The sequence below is a fragment of the Sparus aurata genome, chromosome 23, assembly GCF_900880675.1.
Source record: "Sparus aurata chromosome 23, fSpaAur1.1, whole genome shotgun sequence".
In the NCBI taxonomy this organism is placed as follows: domain Eukaryota; kingdom Metazoa; phylum Chordata; class Actinopteri; order Spariformes; family Sparidae; genus Sparus; species Sparus aurata.
The window spans coordinates 1,016,765-1,029,541 of NC_044209.1; the positions used below are offsets into that span (position 1 = coordinate 1,016,765).

Consider the following 12,777-nt stretch of genomic DNA (forward strand, 5'->3'; position numbering starts at 1 on the left):
TACTGGTAATACATTTGCAAGCACATGCTAGAAAGTAATATAGCAAAGTAATGATAAAGTATATTTACTATTAACTGCAAAGTATGCTTTTTTAGTAATTGAGCCTAATAAGCCAAAAGTATAATTAAGCATATTATTAGCACAGTAACAATACATTATAAGTATAAAGCTTATATATTTTTAAGACACTAACAAATATTTTTTAATGTACTTACAATACAAACAAAGTACACTTTAATTTGACTAATTAAGCATATATTAGTACATATACAGCCATATGCTTAAAGTATACAAAATATACTTTAAGTTGTTCCACTTTAGCACATAAAAGTACACTAAATACACTTCAAGTTAAGCTTTTCTACAATTAAATAACAATTTAAATATATTTAGTACAAAATTAGTTGTTCCAAAATAGCATGCTTCAAGTTAACTAATCATGAACACACTTGAAGTATAATGATGATTAGTGTGGCTTCAAGTACTCAAAAGTATGCTAAATTTTAGTACACTTGGCACATTTATTTTTCAGCTGGGAAAGCCTGAGCAAAGAAGCTGTTCTGTAGCCTGGTGTTACGGCACTAAAAATAAGTTGACTTTGTTTTACTTCCATCCACATTCACTGCCAGAATCAAGAAAAAAATCGAAATAAAATCTGTGTAGCAAAATGAAATATAATGAATAAAGGAACACATTTTGTCTTTCTCATTTTACTCAGGGGTGTAGGCAGTTTAATGTAGGCTACCTATTATCCCAGTTGGTGTATGGTCGGCCTTTTGAAACAACAGGTATAATTAGAAACGTATGCGTCAGACACTTTTGAGCCTTTAGATATTATGATATCATAGCATATGAAATATGCAGGACATTCACAGTGTGGTGAAAATGTTTTTGTTATGATTTCAACAGAGGCCGAACCCAAAATGCACGACTCGAGACTCAGGCAGCTAAATGCAAAGTCAATATTTATTGTAATACGAAGAATCGTAGTTGGTGGTAGAAATGATGACTCCTGCTTGGGCGTCCCTTGAGGAAATGGCGGCGCCGCGTAGCCACGCGGTTCGCGTCCCGCTGGTGGTCTGGTGAACTGTGGAGCCTTCACGGCGGGGTTGGGAAGCACCGGAGCCCGGACGGGCACGTAGATGTAGATGGCTCGACCAAAACGTAGGCAGGGGCTGTAGACTGGCAGGCAGGTAGGCAAGCGAGCAGGTAGGAGCAGTAGAAACACTGTGACACAAGGAGATGCAGGTCAGCAAACAAAGCTACACAAGCTAATGACTCGAATGAGCAGAACTCAACACGAGGAGCCAGGATCGAGAACTCAGAATACCGCTATGACTGATAGTAAGATCTGGCGATGAGTGAGTGAAGGTCCAGAGGCTTTATTGAGGAGTTGATTGCTGGATGCGTCCCACCTGGCGCTTCCTGCAGGAGAGAGTAGCCACGCCCATGCACAGACAACACAGAGGGAGACAGGAGGATCAGACAGACACAGAGAGAAAGATAACACAGGGAGAGAAGACACTGCCAAGACCCGGATCATGACAGTTTTTTTCTTTTTTATTAATTAATTTTAACATTTGTAAAGAAGGTCAGTATGTTGTGATGAATGGGTTTATTCTGGCCTATTTGGCACACTGCAGAACATGAAGTGTTGTATTTGCGTACAACAAGAGTTATGCAATTTGTTAATGATCTTATGCTGGGATTTATGGGATATCCCTTAGCAAAAAGTAGTTTATTCAAGTGTACTACGAGTATACTTATTTTATACTAAAACTGAGGCAGTATACTTGAAGTGTACTTTTTATATACTACATTTTATATACTTAAGAAAAGTATAGTGAAGTATACTTGGCTTATACTGAAAAGTATAAAGAATAGTCTAAGACTAAGTACATTAATACTTAGACTTATACTTTAATACTAAAGCTTATACTTGTACTCAGGGCCGGTTTTTGCTATGGGCAATGTGGGCGACCGCCCAGGGCGCAATCAATGTGAGGGCGCACGCACTCACGAAAAAAAAAATAAATAATAATCGCCAGTTTTCTAGACTACCGCCGCTTATTTCCCGTAGTGGAGTGGGCGCTGGGGTGCCCTCATTGTCACCTCAACTTGCTGCTCAGAGTCATACAGGTTGTGTGTGTCAGACAGTCCCTCCAGAAAAACGCGATTATGCGATCGCATAATTCAAATCATAATCAGTCCGCATATTTATGCGGGGGCTGCATTTTTTCAAATACGCCGCACTTTCGCTGCATAAATTGCCGATTTCCGCGCAAAATATGCGGGGCTTGCATAATTTCATAATCCCCGCATTTTCGTTGCAAAAAAGTCACATATATCTCAGCAGAAAGTTGAAAAATGTTGCGTTTGCTTCACACAAGAGCAGCCATTTTCCCCTGTTGCCATGGGAACGTTATGAAGTGACGTAATTACGCGACGTGAACATCATCAAAAAGCGATGAAGCCATGATGAAGCCCGCAACTCATTCTCATTTGCCAACAAAAAAAATCATACTAGTTTCAAAAACCTTCCAGTTGTAAGTATATTAGTAGTATGTAAATGTATGGTACAGTAAGAGATGCACTTTGTCCATTGGAAGCACTTATTTTAACAGAAGATGTCTGTTTTGTATAGCTACCTCTGTAAAACAGGAAGCACACATTTATTTATTTATTTTTTATTTTCTTTATTCATTTTTACAGAAGTTGTAGCATATTCCTTTTGTAAAGCTACAGAACTTGTTTGACTCATCAATGTTTTGTAAGTTTGAGCCATGTTTTTATTAAGGTCTGAAATAAAACAAGAACTTAAATATTCCCAGCACTTTCTGTGATGTAGTATGCTGCTTATCATAGGAAGTAATAAGAAATGACTCTTTACATTATGGTAGTAGCCTAGTGAGAACAGGGTGTTGGGGGAATCACTTTTTTTTTCTCTCTTTTTATTATCAAACCACAAATTTTGGGAGTTACCGCAATTTCATCGCACAAAATTGGGGGGGGGGGGGCAAGTGATGGTTTGCCCAGGGCGTAAATCTAGCCAGGACCGCCTCTGCTTGTACTTTAGTATACTGTGGACTGTGGCGCAAAGACTCTTGGGTATTCTGTTGTTGTTAGTGTAATTATGGTTCCTGAATGTGTTTGTGAATAAGATGATGTGTAAGACGGTTGCGGGTTAATTCACATCCTTGTTCTGTGGTTAAATTGTGTCGAATTAACAAAGATGATAAAAATGTTGGCACCGTGAGTGAAGGGGTGTTTTCCGGGAGAGACTTCCCGTCCGTTAAGCAGTGGGCATGTATGATAATAAATAGTGAATCTCTTGCTAGAGAGATACATTACAAGTGCTGGTACTTACAATATCTTGATGTAAGTACAGATACAGGTTGAGTCATTGAGTTGTGCTTACATTTAATTTGGCAGAATAAAAATGTTTTTCACTACACACATTTGCTTTGAGGTATTACCCCTCAACTTACATGTTAATAAACTAAAATGTGGACTAGAAGTATATACTTAGTACACTAGTAGTATATAGATGAGTGTACTTGATGTATACTTGAAAGTGTACTTCTGTAAACTTAAAATGACCTTATAAAGTATACTTAAAGTATACTTTTATAAACTTAAAATGTTCCAATTTAGTCCGAAGAAGTATTAGATTAGTATACTTTCTAGTATGCTACAAGTACATGGTCCATAGTATACTAGCTATACTTATACTTATACTCAAGCATACTTAATAAAATGAACTTCAAGTATACTACTTTTTGCTAAGGGATATTAAAGACGGCACTTGGTTGTTGGTAATTAAACTGATTTAAATGTGGGCTAACCTAGTGTGAGCTCCTTCAACCTGCCCAACATGCATACCAGCCAGGCACTCATCTGCAGTGTCTGTGGTGCTGTAGAGATGGTGCTGTATATCCAGACAGGCCTGTTTTACACACCTTCATTGGCTCAGGTGGTGTGGAGCTGCAGGCATAGAGCAAACCGTTTGACGTCAGTCCAGCTGCTGGCTCTTCTCTTCTTCTTCTTGTGACTGGAGAGTGAACAATAGATACAAGAAAAGACAGGAAGGAGGGGGAGAGCTGTCATACCAGCACCGTGTTACCTGAGTATCTTGAACGAGCTTGATTTCCTGCCTCAGGTACACGTGTTGTGATACAGGTTTGCTGAAATTTAAGGAGACAGTGTTTACCCATGTTTCATATTTTGTGAAAGTAGGTAACATAATTTCTGAACGTTGATTGCTCTTTTTGGAAGTCTTCCATGAACATAAAGACACCACAGTGTCAGTAATCACAAAGTAATGTCAAACCATTCAACCTTTACCTCGTATCAAATAAGGGAATACTTCAGCCTTCTAGGGAAAGTAAAACAAGCAAAGAGTTTTACCACCATTGAATTATTATAAGGCTACAGCCAGCAGCCAGATAGCCTAGCTTAGCGCACAAACTGGAAACTGGGGGAAACAGTCAGTCTGGATTTGTCTAAAGGTAACACCAGATTGTTATCTCTGCTAAACAACTTGTGTGAGCATTTAACTAATCATTCACATTTAAAATTAAAGATGTTAAAATTCAGCCAATGAATGTTGCCCTTCATCTCCCCCTTCCACTGCATTCACATCACAACACAGCTGTTGTTCAAATCAGATGACATCAGCACTGTATACCCTATCGTCAAGCCGGCCTCTCTCTGTCTCAAATGCCTATGAGCACCTATAAGGACTGATCCTGATGCTCAGGGTCATGGCTACGAAGCAGATTTCCAAAAAAATCTTTGATGGAGGTCTGATCTGATGACTTTTTTCAAGTAACGAGTAAAGTAAGGGATTACAATTGCAAAAACAGTAATTAGATTACTGTTACTTTCCCGCAAGCAGGCTGCGTTACTGTGTTACTTAACCGTGATTTTTTGTGAGACTGTCTCGTGAGTGACAATGATGTATGCAGGGCTGATTGCATTCCGGCGCCGGGTTTGCCCAGACAGTTCTCTGGATCTAACAGAGGCGGTGGGGGCGGGCCTTGGCCAAACAGATTGATCCAGAAAGCAGTCACTGTCGAATCTAGATTTTCCATACTGGCAACGAGCAGTATGGAAAACCAGTAACGATTCAGAAAATCCTTTGAATCGATTCAGGCAAGCAGCGGCCCCCGACCACCCGCTGTCCCTCGCCGGACGCCTCTCGGTTCGTGCCTCTAGCAGCTGGAAGCGCCTCGCCCGGGATCTCGCTTGAGGGTCGGAGGGTGATGCGCCGCGGAAACACCGTCGGAGCTGCGGAGGCGGGTAGCAGATGTCTGACGCACCGCTCTTTCGGAGACTGTAAACTCCCAGCGCAGACGGTCTCATCCTGGCCGCTGCACCGTGCGCCCGCGAGTAGCACTCTCCTCCAGGGAGAGAGGGGGTTCAGTGTCAACGTTTTACCCCCTTGCGTCTAGCCGGAGGGCGGGGGGACCGCGTTTATGTCTGTTGATGTCAGACAAAAGTGTACCATGCAATCCCAGAAACAATGGCACTTTCTCAGCTTAACTATGTTTGCACTATTTTATAACTTAACACATCGTGTGCCTTTGTTTACATTTCAACTAGAGCTTCCTAGAGGAAAGATTTATAATTTAAGATTACTTTTTTGAATTTGAAAATTATCAACAGGTACTCTAATGAATTATTTGTTTATTACTGCTTATTACTGAATCGATATCAAAGCATTTAAATCAATATTGAATCAAATCGATATTGAATCAAATTGTGACCTGAAGAATCAAAATCGAATCGTGAGGTTCTTAACAATACCCAGCCCTACTAGAAGAGGTGGGAAGTGATGCAAAGCCCTTTGGGAGCTGGTGCTACTGTAATATTGGCTCACACGGGGTTTGTTTATCTCATGTCTGACTGTTGTCCATTAATTTCCTGCTGCCGCGAAAGGTCTATTGCTTTATAGCATATTCAAGTTGTGCATCATGTTTTTGAAAATTAACTTAGTACAGTAACTAGTAAAGTAACTAATTACTTTTGAAAATAAGTAATCAGTAAAGTAACTGGATTACTTTCTTGGAGAAGTAATCAGTAATCAGTAACTAATTACTATTTCCAAGTAACTTGACCAACACTGCACATAACACAGATGACACACTGCGCACACATAGCTAACACTCCAAGAAAGAAAGGTTAGCAGATGATTTTTAGTAGAGGTTAGCAAATGTATTTTAAATGGGCTTCAAGAAAAGACTCAATGGCACAATTATACTACTGAGGCTGCTGTTTACACATTTACAGGCTACAACACTTAACACACACCTAACATACACACTGTGGGAAAATAAGATCCTGTTTACACGAAGGGAAAACGCAGATATTTCTACGTGGTTTGGCCTCTCATTTATACGAAAACCCTGATTTTATCACGGAAAATTATTATTTCAAAAAACTATGGCTATTGACAGTATTTATGAAAAACAGAAGTAGATGTCCATAAACCCCTCTTTAGTTATTTTCCCATCTAATATGACAACAAAATGACATTTTTTTTTTTTTTTGCCAAGCTTTATCACATGATCAGATTTCGTTTTTTAAAATATATGCAAATTAGCGCATTTTTAATGAGATAAGGCCTTATTTGCATATTTAAACATTAAAACACAAAAAACTTGCAATACATTTATTTCTTAGCTTAACATGAGTAATCAGCTGAGAAAGTTTCATTGTGATATCTATTATTTAATTTTTTTACCCTATTCGCCTATAGTGTCTCGCCTTAAGTCACTCACATTCCTAGTAACCTTCACTGCACTCAATGATGTTGACCTCTTAGAGTGCTATCAATAGCATAAATGAGTTCCTCATGCCCTGAAGCTTGGAAATACATAGTTGGTTTACATTTCTATCACATTTACATCCTAAGATATGCACATTTACAATGTTGTGCATGAAAATGACATTTTACAGAGGTCAATGAACTCCAGCTGACCTCAGGGGTCAAACTGAGAATGCCTCCACATCTCAAATTAAAGCTTAGGTCATCAAGAACAAACCCTGAAAGTTTCATGCTTCTTTCACAAAAAGCAAGATTGTCCATATTTTAGGAGCTTAACAGCCCCACTATGATGTTGGATGATGAAGCGAGAGGTGGTATTTTACATTTAAAACCATTGCTGTAAGCAAGTCTTCAACAAACTAATACTAAGTTTGTTGGTTTAAAAAAAGTTAAAAGCTAGTCAGAAGGTTATTCTTCATGGAGAATGTAGACTTTCGCTGCTTGAAGCTGGAGCCTCCTTTTAACTAGCCAGGCCCGGCTGGACTGACAGACAGAAAGGCAAACCACAGCACTTTCTAAAATTACTCTGCAGCTCTGAGGAGGGAAACAGGAAGCAGCAAGTCAACTCATCTCTGTATGTGTACGAGAGAGACTGCTGTGTCCCTGACTCAAGATCCTTGTCTCAAACGTGTAATTTGTATGAAGCAGCAGTTAGTGGTTGCGTTAGCATAAAGCATACGCCCAGAGAAACTGCTGCATTGGGTAACCTTTATCGGACTGGGGTGCGTCTGTGACAGCTACAGCTACAAGCGCTATCTGCTGCTCTCTATACGTTATGCTGTAGTTCTCTTTGGCTATAGTTTTTATTTTTCAAATAAGAAAATATTACCAGCTGCTGATGATACAGCACTTAGATTTAGGATGACCTGGATGACTGTGAACCTTCATCAGCATTTTCATCCATCCATCTGTTGTCTGTAACCGCTTTATCCCTTTTATTTTTATTATTATTTTATGGGGTCACGGGGGTTTTTGCTCCCAGCTGTCTCTGGGAGAGGGCAGGGTACACCCTGGACAAGTCGCCAGCTCATCGCAGGGCCCTCACTGATGCCAGAGGCCACCATGCAAGGTTATGGCCAACCGCACATCAGGAGCAATTTGGGGTTCAGTGTCTTGCTAAAGGACACTTCAACATGCAGCTCAGCTCAGCCCGGAGTCGGGATTTGAACCAGCAACCTTCCAATCACTAGCCGACCTGCTCTGAGCTACTGAAAAGCATTTCCTTTCTTGACATTTTGTTTACTCATTAGAAAGAGATCTGGCACTCGCATAAATCTCACAACTGAAACCACGGGGTCATCACACTATCACCTCTTTAGCTTCAAAGTGGTATTAGGAGACAGGATGGCCTGGGGCTAGCTAATTAGCATGCTAACATTCTTGCACCACAAACAAACAACATCGTTCACATATCATGATACTTGTTTCTTAACTCTCTGTTGACAATTTTACATAAGTATGTATCGAAATGTATGATTCTTTGCATGTAAACTTGCACAAGGAACTCTAGCAGAGGCAGAAAGGAAAAGTAAATCACAGGCAGATGGAGAGTGTATGATCAAAAGTTAGTGGAGACAGAGGTGGACATCTGGTTGGGGTTTGGTCCTAATCCTGATCCTGTGGTGAGGCCTGCTGACATCTTTACCGGGGTAACTCAAGAGGGAGATGTAGCCTCAACTACAGCTAATGGGAGACAGCTTGCTGCTGCTGAATGTGCCCTGACTTGTGTGTTGGACTGAAACTATGTCCAGCTCTTCTGAAAAATGCTGTTCACCAATGTTGGGGATGCAATATTGAATAGCTAGTGGAGCTATTTCACATGAAGAAACTTCTGCTAGTAAATGATATTGTATTAATGTAAGTAAGTAAATTGCTATTAAATGCATTATCATTATTTTGTGGTGTAATTTGTTACACTACAAAACTGGCAACTGCTATTCATGCTGTTCGGACCTGTAGTAACATGCGTCTTGGAGTGACCACTAGTCATCAGATCTCACTTCCCTGCTCTATATGAAATAACCATCATTGGAACAAACAGACAGCATGATTTTTACACAAAGAAAGAAATAAGTTTCAGTAGAACCTTTGCCGAGGCCTAAATACTTAAGAATTTGTCACAGACAGCATTTCACAAAGTTTATAAAGTTTCTCCTAACTCAACAACTCACACAAGTTGACCTGCCGCCAGGCCAAAAAAAAAAAAAAAAATCAATATGCCAAAAAGAAGCCAGCTATCAATTCATTTATAAATCAATAATCATTTACATTAGGAGCGCCTCTGTGCAGCGCAACGCGAGTCAACCTGCTTCGTTGCCTAGTAACGATGCGAGTACCGCTGCTGAGAGCGCGGGCATATATTCTGGGATGTTTAAGGTTTGTTAGCTAACCAACTATGGCGCCGCCGAAGAAAAGAAAAAATATCGCGGGTGACAGACAACTTAATATAGCCTAAAGAAATTATTCTACCAGACTCCGGAGCCAAGGAAAATAGATGAAGGGAGAGTAACAGAGGCAAAAAAAAAAAAAAAAAAATGACAGGTGCAGGTGAGACGGAAGAAAGGGGACAGATTGCAGTGGAGAGGGGGGCTGCTCGAGGACCGTTACTGCCCCTGACACCGGTCCGACTGCCGACCCCTGTCCGGCGGATGACCGCGGGCCCGGACCGACTGCCGACCCTTGTCCGACGGGTGACGCCGGTCCGACTGCCGACCCCCGTCCGAAGGGTGACCGCGGGCCTGGACCGACTGGTAACGTTGACCCAGCGAAAAAAAAAAATACAGCTAAACACAGAACATCTGGCTGGGATCCCGAATGGCTTAATAACCATAACTACAGCCCTTGGTTGTACCACACTCCCCATGGTGAGTTTACAAATTTGTTGTTTAGCTTATATTTTTGTTCTGATTGAGGAGCTTCTCTTTCTCTCTTTGTTTTTGTTTTTTTTGTTTTTTTTTGTAAGCAATAATAATGAAAATAACACAGACAATAGGCTAGTTTTCCCAGGCATTGTCAAAAGTATGTAACTCTGTTATAATAAAATGAATAAAAAACGTAGGCCTATGTGTTTGTTAAAAAAAAATATTTATAACTGATAGAATCTCAATTATGTGTAGGGATGTTTTGTCGCTTATGCCATCAGCATAAGCAGCCCGTTAAAAGAGGACCATCCCAGAGGGTTTTCATTGAGATCCCTTCTGCAATGTACAGAAAAGATGTGCTTGATGCTCATATGGGTTCAGACCACCACGCTGCAGCCTTTCAGGCCCATGCAACTTTGATTAAAGGTTAGATTAAGCCTAATGGCAATAAAGAAGTAGCCTATATTGGTTACTGTTTAGTGTATTTGTAAAATGTGACATGTTTAGAGTGTAAATGGTGAAATCAGTGTAAACAGTGTGTTCAAACAGCTGCTAAATGTTGGCAGGTAAGACTTTAGCACTTCAGACACAGAAGCAGACAGGCTGGTACAGACATGCTGCAACAAACTGACACTTTCTACAAGCAGACAAAAAATTTCATGTCCTGATTTAATGCTGAATTTACAAGATGGCACAAATGATTTCAAATTTGCCATAGAGGTGTTGCAAAGTCTATTAAGTTTTGTGCAACAAATCTCAAAACTATCTCAAAACAAGATGGCACAAATGATTTCAAATTTGCCATAGAGATGTTGCAAAGTCTATTAAGTTTTGTGCAACAACTCTCAAAACTAGTTGAATGTTTGGATTGGTGGAAACAAAAAGTGTTTTCACAAGCATCCACTGCTAACATTAAACATTAAAACTTGCAAACTTGTCATTTATATTACAGTGAAGCACACTGGATACAGATAGCATGCTGTCCATTCTGTGTGTTGTTGAGGTGTCTTCTACGTTTTCTTCCTATTCTTTTTCTTGGAAGTCAGTTGAGTAAGTGGTCATTCAGTGTGGCCCAGGACACAGTGTACATGGTGCTAAGAGAATGAGGATGTATTTGAGATCTGATCACTCAGACCACATTCAGAGGTGGTCTTGGCTACATGTGACCACAATGTTTCTTCACACCAGTACTTGGAGCAGTCCACTTGTGATCTTATCGCTCAGGATGAACGTAATACCAGGTCTGAACAGCCACATTGGCACAGAAGTCAGCAGTATTCCATTAACTTCATTGGTAAAATGTCCCATCCAAACTCAATTTTCAATTAAATTTGAGTTTCCACTCTAAAATGGACTCGTGCTGAAAATGTGATGTCAGGTTTTCAGGTCTCTGAAGTTTAAAATTGGACCCTCATGCAATTTTACCATTATTTTAAGCTAAATATTTTTCTTCCTTGTCTTGAGGGAAAGTGACAGATGTGACAGATGATAGGATGAAACTCATCAGTGTGAAAGAAAATGTCAGCAGCAATGTGGAAGAAAGAGACAAGAAAGGTCCCAAACGAAGGCAACCAAAGCAAGAAGAAAGAAAAATGACCAACAGACACATGAGAAGTGAAAGACAGTGACTCAAGCTATCAAGCCTGAGTAAATTGAAGTTGGCTCTTGCTGGTGAAAGACTTTTATCGTGTGGAGGGTTTTCCTGTTCTTTCTGCTGACTCACTAATCCTGTTACTTACTTATTGCTCCAACAGCTGAGTCGCAGCAGGAGGGAGCCTCCAATCAGGGTAATTGGATTGACTGAGCAGTAAGTGGGCATGGGAGGGTTACAGAAGTAATTTAAAGACTTATAGGGGGATGGGAACAGTGTCTTTGGAACAGGCCTCTGTGATCCAACATAGTACAAATAAAAATTCCACACAACCATGTTATCCGCTGCAGTGGTCAAATGCCACTATTGATGGTGGCAAAGGTAAGGGTATTTAAAGGAGAATTGTGAATTATTAAATAATTTTGGTCCAATCGGTTTCCTCGGCTGTAAATATACTCACTAAAGTGACTGACACCTTGACGTGTTAATTTTGAAGGAGAAGACCAGTTATCAGTCACATATATTGTTAACATATTTGGGGGAAGAATAAAAGCAAAATGCTTCAATTATCGACACACAAGTAATACTTACTGTATACACCACCTACTGTATATGTTTTTTCAGAGGATCCATCGTCTGTCGCGGGGGTTTTTGCTGTCTCTGGGTGAGGGCAGGATACACCCTAGACGCAGGGCCCGCGAGGTGCACATCAGGAGCAATTTGGGGTTCAAGGACACAGTGATTGGTTAGGGTTTGGCACGAGGTACACTATATATATGTTGAGGTATATTCAACATGCAGATCAGCTCAGCCCGGTGCCGGGATTTGAACCAGTGACCTTTCAATCACCAGCCAACCTGTAGCTGAGCTACAACCGCCCCGTTTCAGAGTAATGACCTAAAAAGGTATAGTCGTATTGCACAACTTTCCCAAAGGTGGGGAATCAGCATGGCGTGGGGTTAATTTAGCCCTCTTGGGGTAAAAGCAGCTGCCATTAAATACTGATATAAGAATGACACAAAATCAAAGGGCAAAGCTTAAGTAAAACCATGTGTGTTTGTGCTTGTTAACCATTATACCATTTTCAGTAAAGGTTAGACTGTACTCTTTGTGTGTTAGCTACAGGGAGAGTGTCCAGATGTTTCAACGCTACAACAAATGTGTGTGTGTGTGTGTGTGTGTGTGTGTGTGTGGCATGTATTGTACATTGCTTTGAGCTGTCATTAGACTGGAAAAGCGCTATAAAAATGCAGACCATGAATTCACAGAGAATTAGTGATGGGAACGGCAGTTCTTTTGTACTGTACTGAATCTCTAGAATCCGTTCATTAAAATGATTCGTTCAAAAGAACCGAATCGTTAAGTGCTTTCCAACTCCCTGAACTGATAAACAGCAAAACGATCCGTCTGTTCATGATTCAGCCCTGAGGTTCACGTTCACTTACTGAGGGACGGTGCGTTCACGGACTATAGTACACAATCATTCGCTGGAGACG

The 12,777-nt window shown here is 40.5% G+C and overlaps 1 long non-coding RNA gene across 2 annotated transcripts; it reads right to left on the reverse strand.

The window, feature by feature from the left end:
• Positions 1-723: 723 nt before the first annotated feature.
• On the reverse strand, positions 724-5,309 carry LOC115575076 (uncharacterized). 2 transcript variants are annotated; one of them, XR_003982627.1, is made up of 3 exons: positions 3,960-5,309; positions 1,331-1,425; positions 724-1,227 (listed from the first exon to the last, which is right to left on the reverse strand). It is a non-coding gene; the product is annotated as an uncharacterized LOC115575076 (long non-coding RNA). The 2 variants fall into 2 exon arrangements; XR_003982626.1 differs by lacking the exon at positions 3,960-5,309 and adding an exon at positions 2,113-2,155.
• Between the last annotated feature and the right edge of the window lie 7,468 nt (positions 5,310-12,777).